This window comes from Rhinopithecus roxellana, chromosome 17 (assembly GCF_007565055.1).
Source record: "Rhinopithecus roxellana isolate Shanxi Qingling chromosome 17, ASM756505v1, whole genome shotgun sequence".
NCBI classification, from domain to species: Eukaryota; Metazoa; Chordata; class Mammalia; order Primates; family Cercopithecidae; genus Rhinopithecus; species Rhinopithecus roxellana.
In genome coordinates this window covers 68,558,695-68,580,403 of record NC_044565.1, presented here as the reverse complement: position 1 = coordinate 68,580,403, position 21,709 = coordinate 68,558,695, and the positions used below count along the sequence as shown (strand labels likewise).

At 50.1% G+C, this 21,709-nt stretch overlaps 1 protein-coding gene across 1 annotated transcript in view; it reads left to right on the top strand.

Annotated features, from left to right (window-relative positions):
- The window catches only part of CIB4 (calcium and integrin binding family member 4), a 60,115-nt gene that overhangs the window by 12,621 nt on the left and 25,785 nt on the right, over window positions 1-21,709 (top strand). The gene's annotated exons all lie outside the window — the stretch shown is intronic.

Sequence of the window (21,709 nt, the reverse complement as noted above, 5' to 3'; positions counted from 1 at the left end):
TTTTTCCAGCTCCAGGAGTGGCTGCAGGAAAGAAGGGCGTTTGCATTTCTGCTCTTGCAATCCTCTCTCTCCTCATCTCACCCTCAATTTAGCCAATGCTCCCGGACTGGAGGTTCCTGTTACACAGAGGGCTGGTTGAATGCTCATTCCCCTCAGCTTCCACAACTTTTCCTGGGCTGAATCTCACCTTCCAAGTACCCAGAACACACTCCCACCCCGCCCAAACACACATCCTTGCTATGGGTGGGTCCTTGGCAAACCTTCCCTGGTCTTGGTTTCCTCACCTGTAAAATGGGTAGAGCAGTAGGGAGAAGCTGGGAATGACCATGTGCACTCTAAGACTCCGACTTCACAGGCAGTGCTAGCCTGAGCTGTCCCGGCTCCCCCAACCTCCCAATCCTTTAGGGACAATTATCTGAGCCTTTATCCCTGTGATGAAGAGGCCCTGCCCTTCCCCCAGGGCAGCCTGGAAGAGCCCAGAGGCACACTATAAAGGGCTCCAAAATCACTCCTGAGATTTTAATTAAAATTTGTGCATCGCATTGAGAGGCGATGTCATGTTAACAAATCATGGCTACGTCAGGCTTTCCTATTTTTCATTTAGTTCTTGGCAGAATAATGATTTCAGTTTGTCATTGTTCAATGAGAGCCCATCTTCATTTCTGTCTGGAGCGAACTGGGCTCTGAGAGCTGTGGCCACCCTTGGAAGAGGCCCGGGGACTCCAGGGAGGAGGAGGCTGGCTCCTGAGGGAGGAACATGTAGGGGGCACAGACAAATCATTCAAGCCACAGCTGCACCGCCCCCCTAGGTGACAGGTCTATCTGTAGGGCAGACAGAGACAGAGGAAAATACACAAAGATGGGTCTTGAAATAGAGGCAGGAGTGGAGAAGACAAAATAATGAGAAAAGGTGAGGGGTGGGTAGGTGGGTAGGCAGAGCTGGGAGAAGCTGGGATTCTGGAGGGGAAAGAAATAGAATCCTCAGAAAGGTGAGTAAATTGGAGACTGTGGCTGTGACAAAAACAAAATGGGGAGGCTGTCTTCCTGGCACCCCCCACTTCCTGGCCTCACCTGCACACAGTCACACCCCACGTGTACAAGTGCATGGACTCCACTACACGTAAACACGCGCCTGGGACTTCTCTCAAACCCAGGCCATCCGTTGAGGGACCTGGGGCCACAGCCAGCCAGAGAGGCAGGGCGGATGAGAAGCTTCTATCCTCCCCTGGGTGGAAGCAGGGTACACCCGTCAGTCCCAGACTCTCTGAATGTTAAGACTGGAAAGAAACTTAGAGACCACCCAGTCTACTCACTGTCTTTTTTTTTTTTTTTTTTTGAGACCGAGTCTCGCTGTCGCCCGGGCTGGAGTGCAGTGGCCGGATCTCAGCTCACTGCAAGCTCCGCCTCCCAGGTTTACGCCATTCTCCTGCCTCAGCCTCCCGAGTAACTGGGACTACAGGCGCCCGCCACCTCGCCCGGCTAGTTTTTTGTATTTTTTAGTAGAGACGGGGTTTCACCGTGTTAGCCAGGATGGTCTCGAACTCCTGACCTCATGATCTGCCTGTCTCGGCCTCCCAAAGTGCTGGGATTACAGGCTTGAGCCACCGCGCCTGGCCAAAAGTGTCTAATATTACTAAGGAGTTAGTAATTCCTTTTCATTAGAAGGTAGGGTATGTTTCTTTCTTTTTTTTTTTTTTTGAGACGGAGTCTTGCTCTGTCGCCCAGGCTGGGGTGCAGTGGCTGGATCTCAGCTCACTGCAAGCTCTGCCTCCCGGGTTTACGCCATTCTCCTGCCTCAGCCTTTCCGAGTAGCTGGGACTACAGGCGCCCACCACCTCGCCCGGCTTGTTTTTTTTTTTTTTTTTTTTTTGTATTTTTTAGTAGAGACGGGGTTTCACCGTGTTAGCCAGGATGGTCTCGATCTTCTGACCTCATGATCCGCCCGTCTCGGCCTCCCAAAGTGCTGGGATTACAGGCTTGAGCCACCGCGCCCGGCCTTACTCACTGTCAAATGCTCCTCGCCCTGATTTTATTCGTGAGGAAATTGAGTTCCCAGGAGGGAAACAACTTTCCAGGGGCTACATGATGGAAGAGTCTGGACTAGTCCTTGCTTTAGGGGAGTCATTCTGAACTCTGACCCAGGCAGGGCCCCCTATTCTAATCAGGGCTTGGCTGAGCAGTGACCATGTGCCTAGGTCTTCCAGGTGCCACAGAGGGCCCAAGGGGAGCCGAACTGGAGGGGTGGTATAGAGGGTGTTGGTGACCTATGGCCCCAACACATTCTTCTCTAGCAATAGCCTTGTCTCAGCAGGGTCTGGAGTCTCTGTTTGGAGTCCCAAAGGACTAAGATCGGGGGACTGAGTCTGGGCCTGGCGCTATCACACTCCATGCATGTTACATCCCCCCATCTATAAACCAGTATGAATGCCTTGTGCTGGGTAAGGGATCCAGTGGAGGTGAGCCATTGTCTTCTGCACCCTCTTTTATGCTTCCCCTGTTCCTCTCTTCCATGTCATGGGTGAGGAGCCTGTTGGGGTTAGGAGTGGGGTGCAGCAAGGCTTGAGAAGACCTGGCGTGGGGCGGGGGAAGGCCTGCTCTTCCCAGCAGATAGTCTAGGTGCACAGGCGGGGGCTGGGATGCTCTACCTTTTCTAGACTCTCAGACTCCCCTTTCCCCTCGAGCTTGTTCACTGGAAAACAGCTGGGAAGCAGGGTCTTGGCCACATGACTTTAATTTTACTTTTCTGATTTAATCTTAAATGGTCATGATTTTATTCTATTATACAAATAAGAGCCAGCTCATTGTAGAAAAACAAGAGAACACAGAAAAAGAAAAATAAGATAAAAATGATATATTAGTCTAGCTCAAGGGATGACTGCCATGATCATTATGGCTTATTTCCTTCCAGACTTTTTTCTGTGCAGATATATACATGTTGATTGGGATCCCATTGATTTTTTTTGTATATTGCTTTTTTTTTTTTTTTTTTTTTTTTTTTTTTTTTTTTTTCTACTTGGGTTTCTTTATTACCTTTCCAACTGGTCTCCAATAGCCAGAACCATCTTATGAAGGGAAAACCCCAAGCCACTGCCCCACCTAGAGAACTAGGGATAGGGCACTGGGCCAGGCCTGAAAGAACTAGGTTTGGATTCACTTGCTAGCCACATGATCTTGGGCAAGTCACATCACAAGAGGAATGATTGGGGTTAGGAGAAGCAAAGGGGCAGATAGACTTCAGCTAACTATACTACAAGGGTACAGTAACCAAAACAGCATGGTACTGGTACAAAAACAGACATGTTGAGCAATGGAACAGAATAAAGAACCCAGAAATGAGGCCACACACCTACAACCATCTGATCTTTGACACATGACAAAAACAAGCAATGAGGAAAGAATTCCCTATTCAATAAATGATGCTGGGAGAACTGACTAGCCATATGCAGAAAATTGAAACCAGATCCCTTCCTTATACCTTATACAAAAATTAACTCAAGGTGGATTAAAGATTTAAATGTAAAACTCCAAACCACAAAAGCCCTAGAAGAAAATCTAGGCAATGCCATTCAGGGCATAGGCATGGTCGGAGATTTCATGATGAAATCGCCAAAAGCAATTGCAACAAAAGCAAAAATTGACAAATGGGATCTAATTAAACTAAAGAGCTTCTGCACAGCAAACAAACTGTCTGTGCAAGTCAGGGTGGGAAGCAGTGGGGAGTGGAGGCTGTTTTCCGCAGGTGAAAGGCTGTCCTTGGAAAAGGAAAGGCCTCACTCTAGGTGGTCCCAGGCATAGGTACAGGTAAAGCACGTGCAGGTTTCTCCACAGTACAAGGAAACACTCCCTAACTGCCAGCGCTATGCACAGAGGGAAGGCGCTCTCTGTCACTGAGGGATGTTCTAGCATCCTTAAGTCTCAAAGAGAGATTGGACCGCTGCTCTGGTGCCCTCCTCACTCTGAGTCTGTGGTTCTGGCCCTAGGACTTGCTCTTACTCTCTTTTGTGGTGTGCCATCTACCACAGTATGTCCCAGACTTACAACATTTTGGGGTACATAGTAGGTGTATATATTTATGGGGTACATGAGATGTTGTGATGCAATGTGAAATAAGCACATCGTGGAGAATGGGACATCCATCCCCTCAAGCATTTATCCTTTGAGTTACAAATAATCCAATTACCCTCTAAGTTATTTCCAAATATACAGTTATTATTGACTATAATATCTGTATTAAAAATACATATATATATAGACCATAATACCTTGTTGTGCTATCCAATAGTAGGATCTTACTCACTCTTTCTATTTTTTTTTTTTTACCCATTAACCATCCCTGCCTGCCTCGCCCCCTACCCTCCCACTAGCCCTCCCAGCCTGGTCCCAGACTTTTTATTAAAAAAAAATATTTTTTTTTTTTTTGAGGAGGGACCAGAGATGCCAACTTTCAGTTTTGCCAAGTAAGGACGTTAAAAAAAAAAGTCATCCAATGTCAGTGACCATCATTTTATTTTAAAGAAATATTAATTTTAAAACAAAAATGTAAGAAGACTCGAGTGTTTTCAGACACCCCTTTTTGTCCCTGTTGTTCTCCGTTTGTCACCGGTTGTCAAGAACTTTGTCACTGACTCATCCCTAGTGCTCAGACCAGCTTTTGGAGACCTAGAGCGAGGACTAAAGATTCCTTCTGTGCCTTTCCGATTCTGGACAAAGCAGAAGTCTTGCTTCCCAAAATGAGCAAGGAGAGACTTGCTAGGAGGTGGGGGCCGGGTATGCCTGCGTCCTCTGTGGCCGCAAGGATGGGAGCTGCGTGACTCACACTGCCCAGAACACGTCTCTGGAAAAGGCTTTGAGAACTGGGCCCCAGGGAGCTCTGGGTACTGATATAACTTGGCTCAGGGGCTTGAGTGGTCTGGGAAGAAAGCTCTGTTTTCTTAACTTGGGTTCACTCATGGAAAAAGCAGGCTTGGGAATATTGGGAAGGGTCTGCTCATCAGCGGAGAACAAGGTGAGAGAACATCCTGGGTAGCGGGAAAAACCTGCTGACCGCAATACCCTGCATGGGGACAGGACACCATGCCCCCTTTCCACTCAGCATTTTCTGTTTTCTTTTTGTCTGATGTATTGGTGTATTTAAAAGTGTATTCGCTTAATGTTTCTGTTCTTGTAAATAATTATCTTGCTTTCTGTAAACACAGATGAGTATGGCGTGGTGTGACTTGGGTTTCCAAGCCCAGAGCTGTATTTGCATCCACCGGGGATGGCTGGAAACAGGGTCTGAAGGAAGATCGCAGGGCCTTGGAGCAGGTAGGGTGGAGGTCTGCACACGGGCAGAGCCACCTCACCCCGCTGGCCTCTTCCCTCCTCCCGCTCTGGGATTCCTGCAGGCAGATGGTCTTCGCATAGACTTGCCCCTACTACACTTTATCCCATCTGTCACAGCGCAGAGAGGTTTGGAAACCTGCCTGAGGTGTAGGGAGGTATGGCCAGGATGGCCCCTAAGGTTTCAGCTCCATCTCAGTTTCTATCTTTTTTTTTTTTTTTTTGAGACGGAGTCTCGCTCTGTCGCCCAGGCTGGAGTGCAGTGGCGCAATCTCGGCTAACTGCAAGCTCCGCCTCCCAGGTTCACGCCATTCTCCTGCCTCAGCCTCCCGAGTAGCTGGGACTACAGGCGCCCGCCACCTCGCCCGGCTAGTTTTTTGTATTTTTTAGTAGAGACGGGGTTTCACCGTGTAGACCAGGATGGTCTCGATCTCCTGACCTCGTGATCCACCCGTCTCGGCCTCCCAAAGTGCTGGGATTACAGGCTTGAGCCACCGCGCCCGGCCCCATCTCAGTTTCTATCTATCTTCGAAAGTTTTCCGAGCCTTTCTGAGCCCTGCTTAGAGGCTAGTGCCTATCCGCTTAGAATAGCTTGCAAAGAACTCACTCCCAAGGCTGAAAACGATAAAAAGTCCTGAAATTTACTCAGCCTTTCAAGAAATCCTAAAAGTAGGTGGGGTGGGGATGGTAGTGTATTTTTAAATTTTTAATATTTATTTTATTTTACTATTTATTTATTTATTTTGAGACAGGGTCTCACTCTGTTGCCCAGGCTAGCATGCAGGGGTGTGAACACGGCTCCCCGCAGCCTCAATCTCCTGGGCTAAAGTGATCCTCCCACCTCAGCCTCCCGAGTAGCTGGAACCACAGGGATGTACCACCACATCCAGCTAATATTTGTGTTTTTCATAGAAATGGGGTCTTGTCTGGCTGGTCTTGAATGCTGGGTTTAAGCAATCCTCCTGCCTTAGCCTCCCAAAGTGCTGGGATTAGAGGCGTGAGTCACCATACCTAGCCTTAATTTTTATTCTAATTAAAAATTTTTTTTTAGTTTTTATTATTTATCTATTTATTTATTTATTTTTTGAGATGGAGTCTCGCTCTGTCGCCCAGGTTGGAGTGCAGAAACACCATCTTGGCTCATTGCAACCTCTGCCTCCCAGGTTCAAGCAATTCTCCTGCCTCAGCCTCCTGAGTAGCTGGGATTACAGGCACACGCCACCAAGCCTGGCTAATTTTTGTATTTTTTTGTAGAGATGGGGTTTCTCCATGTTGGCCAGGCTGGTCTTGAACTCCTGACCTCAAGTGATCTGCCCACCTCGGCCTCCCAAAGTGCTGGGATTACGGGTGTGAGTCACTGTGCCTGGCCTTTTTTTTTTTTTTTTTAAAGTTTTTAAATCAAAATTATTTATGTGTGCCAGGAGTTAAGTTGCCCTATGAGGGTTGCCACATTTCCCCTTCTCTAAGGCAACCATTTTCAGCTGTTGGCTGATTCTTTCTTTATTTGCCTCCATATCTTTAAAGAACACCTCGTATTACCCCTTCTTGATAGTTCGTCCTTTGACTTCCCCTAAGAAGAGCTAAAGCTCTTCCCCTCCCTGACATCCATCCTATTCCTCACTCCTTGTTCCCCTCCCCTCCCAATATAGTTATATGACAGTTTGGGGGAGATCAATATTCAATGTTTTGTATCATTATTATTATTATTTATTTTTTTGACACTGAGTCTTGCTCTTTCGCCCAGGCTGGAGCACAGCAACGCCATCTTGGCTCACTGCAGCCTTTGTCTTCCGGGTTCAAGCAATTCTCCTACCTCAGCCTCCCGAGTAGCTGGGATTACAGGTGCCCACCACCATGCCCAGCTAATTTTTGCATTTTTAGCAGAGACACTGTTTCACCATGTTGGCCAGGCTGGTCTCGAACTCCTGACCTCAGGTAATCCACCTGCCTCAGCCTCCCAAAGTGCTGGGATTACAGGCATGAGCCACCGCATCCTGCCTCAATGTTTTGTATTATTATGACTGCACACACTGTTCAGAGCTGAGTCATGAAATAAGCTGTAGCTACTTTCCCTTTCTGTGTAGTTTTATTTATTTTTCCTGGATTTCATCATTATTTTTGCTTAGTTGTCTATGTACTTTTCATTGAATTGACACCAAACCTCTGCCAATCTTCTAAGTCTTCTCCACAGGCATTTAGAAGTGAGAAGTTTCCTGTACATTTCATTTTCCTAGCAAAATTTCTCTTGGAGCCTTCTAACATCTCTAACCAGGACTGGGTTGCTCTCTGAGCCTGGTACATGTTACCACCTTGGGATCTCCTTTCATAACCATCTCAGATTCTTCTCACCACTCTCCTGGGTCTTGCATTTTCTGTTTTCATGTCTCTCCATTTACTCCCCTACTTTTGGTGGAGCACATCCTCTGGTAGCATTCTAATAAAGGGTGCATGGAGGCAAATGTTTTTACAACTTTCATATCTGAAAATGTCTTTTTCTCCTCTCACACTTGACTGAGAATTTACCTATTTATTTATTTTTTTGTCTTGAACTCCTAGGCTCAAGTGATTCTCCCGCCTCAGCCTCCCAAAGTGCTGGGATAACAGGTGCATGCCACTGAATCTGTCCTTTGACTGAGAGTTTAGACGGAATTGTAGGTTGGATATCATTTTTCTTTAGAATTTGGAAAGCATCACTTAATTGTATTTGAGCTTTCACTGTTGACATCGAGAGGTCCAAAGCCTTTGTGCTTCCTAATCTTTTTTCAGGACCTGTGGTTTTTTTTTTTTTTCTTTTTTTCCTGGAAACTTGTAGACTCTTCTCTTTTATTTGAGTACTCTGATATTCCCAACAATAATTGTTGGCACGAGTCCTTTCCCCTGTATGTGAGGCACGCGGAGGACCCACTCAGTCTGGAAACTCATGTCTCTCAGCTCCAGGACCTTTCCTTTAATTATTTCATCGATAACTTTCTCCCTCCTGTTCTCTTTGTCCTTTCTTTCTGGAACTCTAATACCCTGGTGCTGTATATACTAGATGGATCATTTATTCTCTCTCTTTTCTCTCCTACTTTTCGTCTTTGCCTTTCTGCTCTTCTTTCTGGGAGATTTCCTCCACTTCGTCTTCAACTCTAATCGGGATTTTCACTTCTGCCATCATGCGTTTAGTTCCCGAGAGCTCCTTTTTGTTCTCTGACCTTTCTCTTTGTAGTGTCCTCTTCTTTTTCCTTCAAGGTGCTTTTCCCACTTGCCTGTCTGGGTCCTCAGCTTGCGCATCAGAGGCCTTCCTCAGACATCTAGTCATCAAGGGTTCATGATGATGAGTGAAGGGTGGTTGCTAAAAAGCTGTTTTAAAGCTGAAGTCCCTAGGTGGGATTTACCGACTGGGAGCTTCACTGAAGGGTGATCTGAGGGGTCATTTTGAGGATTCCCTAGAAAAGTGGGAAGTAAAATTCTGCCTGCTAGCATCATAGAGCCGTGTTAGGAAAGAGGGCTGGTGAGGTCTCAGAGTTCAGCACCTGTATGTTTATTCACTCCCCAGTTCTCAACCATGTCTGATGCCCCCTGTGGAGAAAGCCTCTGCTATACTCTCCCCAGAGAACAACCTCCTGTCTTTGGCAGGGACTGGGGATGGGCAGTCACCCAGTAGTGCTGAGCAGCGGGTGGGGCAGGGCGGGGGAGGGGCGGGGCGGGGCAGGGCGGGGAGCAGGGCGGGGGCGGGGGCGGGGTGTCTAGAACTCCAACGGCTTTTAAACATTTGCAGTTGACCTTCCTGTCAGCCGGCCTCTATTTCCAGTGCTACCAGGAGCTCCCAGTCGCAGCGCCTGTAGGGGATTCCGGGATGTAGATCAGGGTGGTGTTGCCTTCTCCGCTGTGGGCTTAGGGTTCTGCTTCCTTGCGTCTGCTGGGTCACTTCTCACTTGTTTGTCTGTTTCCCGTGTGTGTCACTGTGAACCTGCTGTTGTCAGTCTCTATGTTTTGTGGGTCATGCCTCTAAGAAACCCCTTTACTTTCATTTTAGCAGGTGTCAGGACAGAGTGAGGTTTGATGCAAGGATCATTCACCCTGTCATTTTACCCAGAAATCACACCTGCCTTCCCAATGTGCAGTAAAACATTACAGAAATCCCCTCCTCATCGTTGCCCTCGTAGAATCTTCCACACACATAGCAGCTGCCCCCACAACTTTCCTCTTCTGCTCTCCACTCCCAAACTCCCAAGCGCTCCAGGAGGCTGGTGTCCTCAGAGCCTGGTCCTGTGCTGCCCTCCTTCTGGTCCCCACGCTGGGACGCCTGGCAGCCAGGCATCTCTGGAGCCTCCCTCACCCCCTGGCCCTGTGAGGAGACTCCTGGGAAATGTCACTCCTCTTCCCTTTGATTTCATCCCCAGAGGGAAAAGACCGTGGGTAAGAGATGTTTTTATGGAGAATGCCTGGTGAAGAGAGGCTCCCACGCCTGGTTTTCATCTGTCACCCCATAAGAAGTTACTATGAGTTCGGTCATGGGGGCTGACGGGGCCTCTTCTCAGGGAATTCTGGGTAAAGAACAGGAGACTCACCAGCCAGGGGGCTTCACAGAGCTCAGATTCTTGACCCAAGTGCCCAAAGCTGGGACCCGGATGGTCTCACCCAGGCTACTGGTAGGCACAGTCCCTCCTAGAGACGCCAGTGGGAGATGCCTTGGTCATGCCCATCAGCATCTGCTTCCCACTTCTTAGGAGCTGAGTGGCTTCCTGGGCGGCCATGCAAGTCTTGGCACAACTCCCCCCTCCTCGAGGACCCAGGAAGGACCTCGCTAGTGCTGCCCTGTGGCCAGACCATGACCAGGCCCTCAGAGTACCCACACCTAGACTCTTCCCCAGCACCCGGCCCGACTGGACCCCCAGGTCCAAGGCAGGCTTGGCTCTCTGGCCCAGTGAAAACTTTGCCATTAAAAATGACAGTCTTGGCTGGGTGCGGTGGCTCATGCCTGCAATCCCAGCACTTTGGGAGGTCAAGGTGAGAGGATGACTTGAGCCCAGGTGGCTCATGCCTGCAATCCCAGCACTTTGGGAGGTCAAGGTGAGAGGATGACTTGAGCCCAGGAGTTCAAGACCAGCCTGGTCTTGACCTCACTACGTTGCATAGTAAGACCCTTTCTCTACAAAAAATAAAAAAGTTAGCCAGGCATGGCGGTGTGTGCCTGTAGCCTCAGCTACTCAGAAGGCTGAGGTGGGAGGATGCTGAAGGCCAGGAGGTTGAGGCTGCAGTGAGCCGTGATGGCACCATTGCACTCCAGCCTGGGTTACAGAGTGAGATTCTGTCTAAAAGGAAAGAAAAGATAGTCCTGCTTCCTCTTGCAGAGACCTGGGTTAGAGGAGTCTCAAAGGATTGTGGGGTTTTGAGCCTCTTTTCCTCCGGATGTGGCACATGTGGAGGGCGTTAGACTATGCCTGTCCACCTGAGATGAGGTCTGGGTGGAGGGAGGCAGGGCCTGGACTCCAGGGATCTTCCTGGTGCATTTTTTAAAATTAGTTTTGTCAGAGCTGTGTCATGGCCACCACCTCGCCACACTTTCCAAGGGTGAGCCAGCCTTCATAGATGGAGAAACTGAGGCCCACGGGCGGGGTGCAACCTACACACGATAACAGGGCCAGTGAGAGGGTGAGCCAAGGTTCCAATCCAGGCTTCCCTCCCCAGTCTAGGCCGTTCCACACTCCATGTTCTGATTTTCTACCGTGTCCAGAGAAAATTCTGTGTCTGAGGTTTGGTCCATTGATGAGGAACTGCCTGACCTCCTGGCTCTCATGGGCTCAGGGCAGCCCTCTGGGCACGCCACACTCAGTCAGAAGGCAGAGGATCAAGCAGGAGGAAGGCAGCCGTGGGGGAGTCTTTGATCATCCTTAACCCAGGCAGGGACAGCTGGACCTGGTGATAATCCTCCTCCTGTATTTAGGCCACTGCTCTGAGCCCCTCCCTCACCCTCAGATAGTCTCCCTGGCTTGTTAATGAAAAGCAGCAGATTGGATGAGTACGGCAATTCCACTCTCCAGCCCCAAATGTTCTCTGCCCTAGTCACCACTTCACGGTTGCAAGCACCTTCACAGTTTGCCTTGTTTGATCCTCACAGCAGCTCTGTAAGATGAAGTGGTATCTCCCCATTCTACAGATGAGGAAACTGAGGCTCTGAGAAGCTAAAAGCCCTACCCAAGGCCACACAATTGCCCAGTCTGTCCTGCCAACCTGCCTTCATCCAGCTCCAGAAGTGGCTACAGGAAAGAAGGGCGTTTGCATTTTTGCTCTTGCCAACTTCTCTCTCCTCATCTCGCCCTCGATTTAGCCAACCCTCCCTGAGTGAGAGGCTCCTGTTACACAGAGGGCTGGCTGAATGGTCTTTCCCTCCCAGTTTACCCAACTGTTCCTGGGCTGAATTCCACCTCCTACATGCCCAGGACACAATCATGCCCACCCACCCACACACACACACACACATATTCCATGCCCTTGCTGTGGGTAAGTTCTTGACGAACCACTTCTCTGGTCTCGGATTCCTCACCTATAAAATGGGTAGAGCAGTGGGGGACGCTGGGAGTGACCATGTGCGCTCTAAGACTACTGACCCCTCACAGGCAGTGCTTGCCTGAGCTGTCCCTGCTCCCCGCACCTTCCAATCCGTTAGAGGCAGTCATTTGAGCCTTTGTTCATGCTATGAAGAGGCCCCGCCCTTCCCCCCAAGACTTCTGTTTGCTCTCTTCACATCTCTTCATCTTCTGGGAAAGATAAAAGTCAAGGTCACCATGCGGGTGACACGTGTGTGTGCCTGTGTGGATACATATGTGTGTACATGTCTAATGTATGTACATGTGTGTGGCGGGGGAGGAAGGAGGAGGAAGGAAGATGGGAAAGAGCTGGTGGCTGGGGTGGCTGATGGCTGAGACGAAATAGCTTTTCTCATATACATCTGGGACGCCCTGAGGAGTGTGTGTCTTGGGTGTTGGGGTAGCCTGGGCTTAGGTCCAGCTCCTAACAGCAGGGCCCCTTCAACTCCCAGTACCCAGCTTCTGGGCTCCTGTGGCAGGCCTGGGAATTGTCTGATTCCCAAGTCCCCAAGCCAGGCCCCACCCTTAGGACCCAGACGCCCCAGCGGGACTAATCTTCCACTGAGAAAGGACAGAGAGAACAAAGGGCCCAGCCTGGCCTCCCAGGCTCCCACCCCGAGGCTCCACCTCGCAGGGCCTGAGGTCACCGAGCCTTTCATCCCATTGGGGAGATGCACACTGGCTCTGTGAGCACCCTCGGAGCTGGCGACCTCCGCTCCTCACTCACCCAGGGCTGAAGGCACAGCCACCGAGCTGCATTCAGCTGACCTCAAGGCCAGCTGGCTGCCCCACCTGGCCCCCAGGCAGTCTTGAGATCTGGGCTGTGCCCAGTGTGGGATGTCACACATGCATCATCTCACTTACTCCTCAAGGTAACTGAGGAGGGAGTTGTTTGCCTCATTTACAGCTGGGCAGCAGAGGCCCACAGGGGTTAAGCAACCCAGCCACCACAGTCACATGGCTGATGGAAATCGGCAGCCTTGCTTTCCAGCACTCACCCCCAACCGCCCCCCAGCGCTGGTGGGAGGGTCCCAACGCCTGATGCCAGTCGGAGCTGGGAGGGCAACTTGGCAGCTGGCTCACACCCTGCATTTTCAAGCATCATTAGATCTTTTTCTGACAACTTCATCAGTTAGCAGGGCTCAGAATTGGCAAAAATCCTTATTTAGACATTCAGCCAAAGAATTAAGAAGTGGTTTGTTTCAGAAAAAGCTCAGTGATGTAGGAGGCAGTCTCTGTTCTGGGTCGAGCAGGCAGCAGCGGAGGGACGGGCTCTGGCCCCCTGCCTCAGCCTTGCCGCTGCCACCTGGCGGTCTTGGGCTTCTCAGGGCCCTTCTCACCACCCTTCTCAGGGCCTCAGTGTCTTCATCTTCCAAATGGGTGTGATAGCACCTCCCACTGGTGAGGAAGGAGCGAGGAAAGCCTGAGAAGGTGGGGAAGAGCTCAGGGCTCTAGTTTTAGCTTTCCCATCTGCTGGCTGTGTGGCCTGGGACCAGTTCCTTCCTCTTCCTGGGCCTCAACTTTCTACCTGGACCAAAGGGCTGGGCATGGATGACCCGAGGCTCTAATCTCACTCCAGGGGTGAAGGAAGCCTGCAGGGATGGCAGCCCCTCTTCCAGGGCATCCTGGGAGGGAGGGGAGATTCTGTACCCTGCAGCCAATGTGGTGCTTCTTGCAGGGGGACAATGGATGGGTAAGACTTTCCACTGCTCACCTGGCTGAAGTTGGCTCGACCCCTCTTTCATGCTGTCTGGGGGCAGGGGATGGAGAGGCACTCTACTTTCATTTGTTCAGAGTTTGACGATTCCCCTGACTCCTTACGTGCCACAGTTTACTGGGAAGCAGCATTCAGACTGTTACTGTCTCCAGTTCACGGAGGAGAAAATTAGGCACTGGGTACCTGAGTGACCTCCCTCAGTCACCCAGCTAGTCTGGTATGCGGCCAGGGCCGGAACTCAAACCAGCACTGGCGACCACAGGGCCAACTCTCCTTGCTTCTCATCACGCTTCTCACTTCCTGGGAAGATTTTCTCATCCAGCCAAACCCACCCAGGCCTCTAATTGGTTCTGTCAATGATTCGTGACTTCTCTCAAAGCTCCCAAGAGCAGGGCGCATTATCCTTGCCGTGCAGCACTGGAGAGGCAGTTTAGCAGATGGAAGGAGTACAGGCTTCCGGGCAAGTTGCTTCACTTCCCGGAGCCTCAGCTTCCTTTCCTTGAACTTGGGCATGGCAAGCCCCCTTTGCAGGGTTGTGTAAGGATTCTGTGGCTCGGCCCTGCCCTAAGGACACTCTGCACACACAGCATCTCATGTGCTTCTCCCTGTGAGGGGTGTGTGCGAGTCGAGACGGGAATGATCAGCCCCACTCGGCAGATGAGTAAATGGAGGCTCGGCAGATGGAGGGGCTGCCTGAGGTGGCAGGACCAGCCAGTGACCAGCCAGAACTGGGCGCCCTGTGGTACAGCGACTCTGCCAGGCTCTGCCTCCTGGGAAAACTGTTCATGTGTCTGAGGTGAGAAGTGAGTCCAGGCTTCTCTCCAGAGGAGAAGCCTCCTCCCTCTAGCGCAAATGACACGCTGATGGGATCATTTAAAAAGTATTGCTCGTGCCTGAATTCCCTAGTGGCACCAAGGGACAGGCAGATGAGGGCCTGGGGAAGGGGATGGCGGGCCTGGGGACATGCTCATCCAGTCTCTTGGCCACAGTCCGGCACTCCCAGAGTACAAGATAAACAAACTCCATTTCAGCTTTTCAAGAGTCCTGGTCCCAAGGGCCCCTCTCTGCCTGCTGACTTGAGGCTTTATTCCACTCATGTCTTTTCTGATAACTTCATTTGTGCCCCAGAGACCTCAGACTTGTTTAAAAATAGAAAAATAAACAATATCGTTCCTGAAGTGCCCCCTCCCCTCTTCGGGCCTCCTAACGAGGTGCTGGCCAAGCTGGCCGGGGCTCTGTTCCCAGGGTTTTTGACCCTCTGCAGGCCCTAGGCCTGCTGCTGCCTCCACAGGGAGGAGACGCCCTGCAGCTTTGGAGGGCTTTTCTGGCAGCCCGAATGGCTAGTGTCAGAGGAGGCGTTCAGTCACCTGCCTGCCACTGTTGGCAGCGTCTGCTCCTCAGCTGGGACAGCTGGGATGCGGGCACCCATTCACCCAGGTGCAGAGGGACAGGACAGGCCCTGCACAGGCCCAACCCCAGGGAGACCTGTTGGGGACATTCCCTCTCCTCTTAGCTCTGGCCCCAGCCCCTCACAAGACCACAGGCCCCTTCTGGGTGCCAGGCACTGGATACAACTCCAGGATGCAACTCCTAAAGTCTCCTAGGCTCTTTAGCTTGTCATTAAAAGTCCTGGAGTTGAACTGCAGTTTGTGAATAACCTTAGCTTTCCCCATCTGATAAATGGATCCAGCAACAGCAGCCCTGCCTACTTCAGAGGGTTTTTATGAAGACTGGATGAGAGAAAGGAGATGAAATGCTAAAATACTCTGGGAAAGTGAGGGGGATTTCAGGCAGCATTCCTAGAAGCTGCCTGTGGAGGGGGGCATGGTTGTGCCCTCTGAGTGGCAGGACCACCTGGGGAGTCTTTATGTATAAGCTCCAGCCCGACATCAGGGGCTTAGAGGGAAGGTGGCTAAGAAACTGGGGTGCTCCACCTGCAGAAAGACGGGAAGACATACATTCCTTACATCCTTGCTGGTGGGTGGAGGAGGAATTAGATTTGGCCCCACGGGTACTGCTAAGGTGGATGAGAGAAGTGACCCTGGGGCCCTTTCTGTTGGCCCTAGGGAGGAAATTTCCTAACAGAGAGAGGAGGCTCGGTCAAGAGAAAGCAAGCTCCCTGCCGCTGGAGGCCTCCAGGCATGAGCTGGGGGATCAGGCTCTGGTGGGAAAAACCCGCTCTCCTAGAAAGCTGAAGCTGAGATGAGGAGGAGAGATGATGAATTCCCTTGCATCTGCTGAAAGTCCCCCAGGCCTTAGGGAAAGGATCCCCCTTCTCTCTCCTTCTGCCCAAGGCCAAATGCCAGAGGGAAGTGCTCCCAGCAGACCCACCCAGCATCTAGGGGAATGGAGGCAAAGGCCAGTGATCAAGATGTCACTTTTCAGGTGGCAGAAAACCCAGAGATGGGAGATAAGTTCTCTCTGGAGAAGGTTGGAGCACCTACTGCCCCGGCCCCTGTTGATGCAGAACCTCCCCCTTGTCCCATACTGTGAACTGCCCCAGGGCTTAAGCCACCCCAACTTCAGGAAAGTCATCAGGGGGAGCAGCTGGCAGGGCTGATATGGGTTGAGGACAGCTTCCTTCTTTGCATATGCAGCACCTCACTTGGCCAGCTGCTCCTGCTCTCTCTGGGCAAATGGCCTCCTGGAAGAGGAAGAATCACCGAGAAGAGGGAAGGCTCCCAGCAGGGCCAGGCAGTTGGCAGTGGTCCCAATTCTTGAGTCCCTTCCTCCTTAGAGAGGCCTCTGAGCCACCAGGAACCCTGGGAAGGGAGGGAGGCCAGGGAACCACTGTGCTTTTTCAGGCTTGCACGCCGAGAAAGTAGAAGCAGCACAGGGGCCAACAAGGACCTTAGAACCCTGTAGAATTATCCGTGAAAATGTCCACTACATCCTAGTTATCCATCTTTGGCTCTGTGTTTTGGAAAGTATATGGAAAGGTACAGACATAGATGCTCTAAGACTCAAAGATGGTGCGATGAGCTGGGGCCATCTTCCACTGAACTTCCGTTCTTATTGAGCTCTGAGCTTAATAAGATTTCTGTTTTCTGCCAGGCTTTACAGAAGGAGAGTGCACATCAGCCCCTCACTGGGTCTGGGGGCCAGGAGTTCAACTCTGCCTGGGTTCAGCCCTTGCCCTGCAGAGAGTGAAGCAGCAGAGAGAAGCAAAAGCTCCTGCCTCCTTCCTTTCCCTAGGAAGGAAAGTTGTTTTGCTTGCTTAGCAAATTGTCTCTGGAGTGCACTTTCTTTTTTAATTTGCTTTTTGTTTATTGTTAACATAGTATGACACCAATAAAATAAAATTTTAAGAAAGCAATTCCTTAGCACCCAACGACCCTAACATAAATTTTCATTTTCTATTTTCTTTTGCCGTCTGTTCCCGTAGGCAAGCTTTATTTTATAATATTGTAGACATACATAGATACAATTTTATTTTGTGCTCTTTTCCATTAGGCATAAATGCTTTTTCTTGTTGCTACATAGTCTGTGTAATTATCATTTTGATGGCGCATAATTGCATTGAGTTCTGATTTACTGAACTATCTCCTCGTGGCTGGACATTAACATTCTTTCCAGGGGTTTATTTATTTATTTGTTACTATAAATAATTTTGTAATAAACACCCTCATCTATTATTTTTTCATTTTTTGAATTTTTTTTTAGTTTAGATATCCAGGTTCTCCTTGGAGGCTTTAGATGGATAGAACTGTCTGCTCCAAAAATTTAAACTATGCAATCATTAAAATGATAATTGTACCGAGTATGTAGCAACATGGAAAAATCTTTATGCCTCATAGGGGAAACTGCACAAAATAAGAAACTTGGGCTTTGGAATATCCTTAACCCAAATCAATGATAAAAGACAGAGCCTTGTGACACATCACCAGAGACCTCCCTCTAAGTTGACATCACTCTATAAAGATCTCTTTGCACATGGTTTCTCAATAGGCAGCTGTGCCCTGTGTTATCATACAATCCGTTCTCTCCATCCTCCCATGGAGGGTATTATGTGAGAACTTCCCAGATGGACTGCACTGACAGGTGCCACAGCACGGCTGGCCCTGCAACCTGAAGGCTAGGTCGCATCTCCTGCTGAGTGTGCAGTGGATCCTAGCCCCAAGTCTCCTCCTCCTGCACTGCTGCCCAGAGGGTGCCATCCTGGAGGGAGAGATGCAGAAGTTCTCATCACTCCTGTGACAGGTCATCACCTCATCTGGCCACCCCAGCAAATGCAGGGATTCACGGGGCATTTTCCACTTCTCCCCTTGCTCTTGCAGGAGCAAGCTTTGTTCCTGGACTCTCAGCCTGGGCTTGTTTGCTGGCCCAGGAGTATGACACCCCAACGTGTATTTTTTTCCATTGCAATGCAGACTTTTCCTGGAAAACATTCCAGGGAAGGAGCTCAGGTTTGAGGGTCAGACAGACCCGGGATCAAATTCCTGCCTTTCCTCTTATTTAGTTAAGTAATTTAACCACATCACTCCTCAGTTTTCTTAATCTATACAATGGACTTGCTGATATTTACTGCTTGGTTTCTTGTAAGGGATTAATGAACAAATAGATGTGAATTTGGCTGACACAGCACCTGATACACAGTAAATATTTAACAAGCACCAGTTTCCTACCTTCCTTTCTGCCCTTCTTGGACCCGAGGGAAGGTATAGATAAGGTGTGGTGCCCAGAGGTCTGAGTACTTAATAAATGCCAAGGTAAATCATGGCTGGCTGGCAGAGCCCTTAGCAGGCAAGGGCAGCCTGATGCTACTGGGGCAAAGTCCCCGGGATACAGGAGAGAGAAGAACAGAAAGCTGGGGGTTTCAAAAATCCAATAATCCAAAATGTCAAGGACTGAAACATTAAAAGGCCTTTGAGTTGCTTAGGTTTAGACTCAGTTGTTTAAAGAGTCACCGAGTGTGAGGCAGTGGGTGGGCAGGGGGAGAGGCGGCTATTGGTGAGAGGAGGCTGCAGTGCGAGTCCATTTCTGTTTATATCAGTTGATTCAAAGTGAGGGACAAAATAGATCAATTGTTGCTTAGATGTGTTTGATAAAAGAGAAACTGTTGTCTTGATGCAAAGATCTGCAGCCTGCAGAGTTCACAGGGAACACGGTTCCCAGCGTGCCCTGGGCTGGGTGTCCCCAAACAGCTGCAAAGCAGCCCAGACACCATCTGAGAACCTCTGGCGGCTTACAAACAGGAAGGCTGCTTGTAAACAGTAGGCCGGAACCAGGAGGGTCGTGGAGGCACAGCGGGGCCCTGCCACTCCAAGCAGAACCCAGCCTGCTCCCATGAGAAGCAGAGGAGCTAATGTTCTAGGCAGTTTTTCTAAGCTTCCGCTGCCTGGTCTGCCCTTGAGCGGGTGACTTCATCCCGTTAGTTACAGTCTCTTGCTTTGTACTAACTGCCTGTAAAGTGCAGGTACAGACTGTGTTTTAAAGGTTTTTATATTGGTTGTTTGGAACTTTGTATTTTCCATGGGAAAACGTATAAACTGTCTTTAAGTTCCCAGCCTGAGCCACAAGTGTTGAGGCTACTCATAGTGCAACAGCATTAAAATTGAGAAAACAACCTTGCTGCCCAGACCTGGAGCCCTAACGTGCCTGGGACCTTCCCGTCCTGAAAAATGGAGTTGAAATGGCTGTGAAATCCCTTCCCTCCTCCTCTCTGGCCCATGAGCCTATGCGGTCCTCCCCCATCTTTCTGTTCTTTTGTCTGGGGTCGGGGTGAGGTTCACAAGGAAGAGGGACTCCTACATCTTCCTTCTGTTCCCTCTGCCTCCGTCTCCTGCACGTCTGCTTCGCTTCACATTCACCCAAACAAAACTCTCGGCCTCTTCACTGACATCTGCAAAAATTCCACTCATGTCAAGCACTGTGTGAATTTCGGTCAGCACCACTGAAGGCTGGGGAGAGGGAGGTGGGGAGAGGAGGAAGGTGGTCTCTGGAAGGGCCCTGGCTTGTAGCATTTTCATTCTGCTGCCTCTCCCCTCTCTCCTCCCCCTGCCCTCCTCAGCCTCTATCCTGGAGTGCCTGTAGGGGCCCCATTCTCTCTGTACTGGGCACCAGCTCCTGCCTCCACCCAGCCTCTTCAGAGCAGAGGGGCGTCCCCACTCACAGAGCTCACCTTCCCCCACACCAGTTGTTTTAGTGTCAACAGTAATCTTTTTCTCATTACCGTCGTAATTCGATAAAACCAGCAAAGCGGTAGAATGGAACTAGAGTCATCCGTTTAACAACAGTGCTTTATTTGGGGCTCTGGGAGAAGTGGTTTTTGTCAAAAGGGCTGCAGTGGTCAATAGAAACATTTCCTAAATAAATCTGGCAGAAATTGCAAGAGGGAATCCAGGTAAAGGACAGGATTGCAGGAGAGACAGCTCATCTCAGGTGGAAGCAACTGTGAGCAATGAGAGAGAGCAAGAGAGGGAGCGGTGAGAAGAGGGTGGGCTCCAGGGTGGGGGTGATGTGCCATGCCACCTCTGCAGGGCCCGGCCACCCACAAGACAGGGGTGCTGTGCTCCACACCACTTCTCCCCACAGCCCCCATCGCATCGTCACCCCTGTTGGGTGGCAGGCTCTGTCCAGGCAAGGATGGGGCAGCCTGGGAGTCAGCCCGACAGCGGCTGGTGTCGTGTCTCTGCCATTTAGTGGCCCTAGGAGTTCGACCAGGTCATTTAGGGGATGTAGTCGAAGGACTGTCCACAGAGAAACCCAGGCAGCTTATTCAGATATAGACTCTTGGGCCTTAGGCCTAGAGTTGAAAGTCTATGCTGGGGTTAAGGATTCTGAATTTTGTTTAAAACTCCCCGTGGGACTCAGACACACAGCCAATGTGTTAGCGCCTCTGTGATTCTCTAGCCTCAACTGCAGAACGAAGTGAAACGTAGGTAGGTATGCAGCATGTGAGCCCCCTTCTCACCCTCTTCTCACCAGAGCCGCTCTTTTTTTTTTTTTTTTTTTAGACAGAATCTCACTCTGTCACCCATGCTGGAGTGCAGTGGTGTGATCTCGGTCTCAGCTCACTGCAACCTTCCCGTCTCCTGGGTTCAAGGGATTCTCCTGCCTCAGCCTCCTGGGATTACAGGCGTGCGCCACCACGCTTGGCTAATTTTTGTATTTTTAGTAAAGGTGGGGTTTCGCCATGTTGGCCAGGCTGGCCTAGAACTCCTGACTTCAGGTGATGCGCCCATCTCGGCCTTGCAAGCTGGGATTACAGGCATGAGCCATCGCTCCTTGCCAGAGCTGCTCTCCTTTGAGTCCCCTGGAGATTTCACATGGAGGTGACATTCACATCAGCCTGGCTGGCCAGCCAAGCCTCTGGCCAAGGTCAGCATCTGAAGAGCCAAAACACATATTTCTGCTGCCCTCTGGCAGGCAGGGTGAACCTCTGGACACACGCTGGCCCAGGTAACAGCTTTGCTTGGAGCTCAAAATGAACAACTCTACCAGGTCCAGGAGTGCTGGTGGTGCTGATGGAGGACAGGTGAAGTGGGGGTGGGGGTTACTCATGGTAGCAAATGTTAATTGGGGTCCAGGCAGTGCCAGGTGTTTTGCAAATATAATCTCATTCGAGCCCCACAAAACCCTGTGAACAAGGCTATGACTTCACCCATTTTACAGATGGGGAAATAGAGAGGCTCTGTGACCTACCCAAGGTCACACAGCTTGTTTTTGTTGTGTTGTTACCTAGGAATTTGAATATTGTTTAATGTGTTATAAGATATTGTAGAGTTGGTCACAAGCTATTAAAGATGGCAATGTACAAATGTGGATAGATATTTAACTATAATACAGGTAAGGTTTTGTTTCTCCTGTAATAGATGTTGATGAACAAGTGAGGGGACAATTGATTTTTGGTTCTCTTTTTTGTTCTTTTTTCTCTTTTTTGCTCAGGCAAGTTGCACTATTAAAATATTGAGACTGTATAAACACAGTCAAAAGCTACAAGATGGGAAAATCTTGTAGAAGTCAAATAAGAAGTCATTCTACTAACTTTTTAGAGTCAATCTGACTCCAGAGCCTCTGCTCACTCCGCTGCCTACCCCAAATCTCCCACAAGGCCAGGCTTCTAGGTGGCCCCCAAAACCTCAGGCCTGCAGTCCTTTGA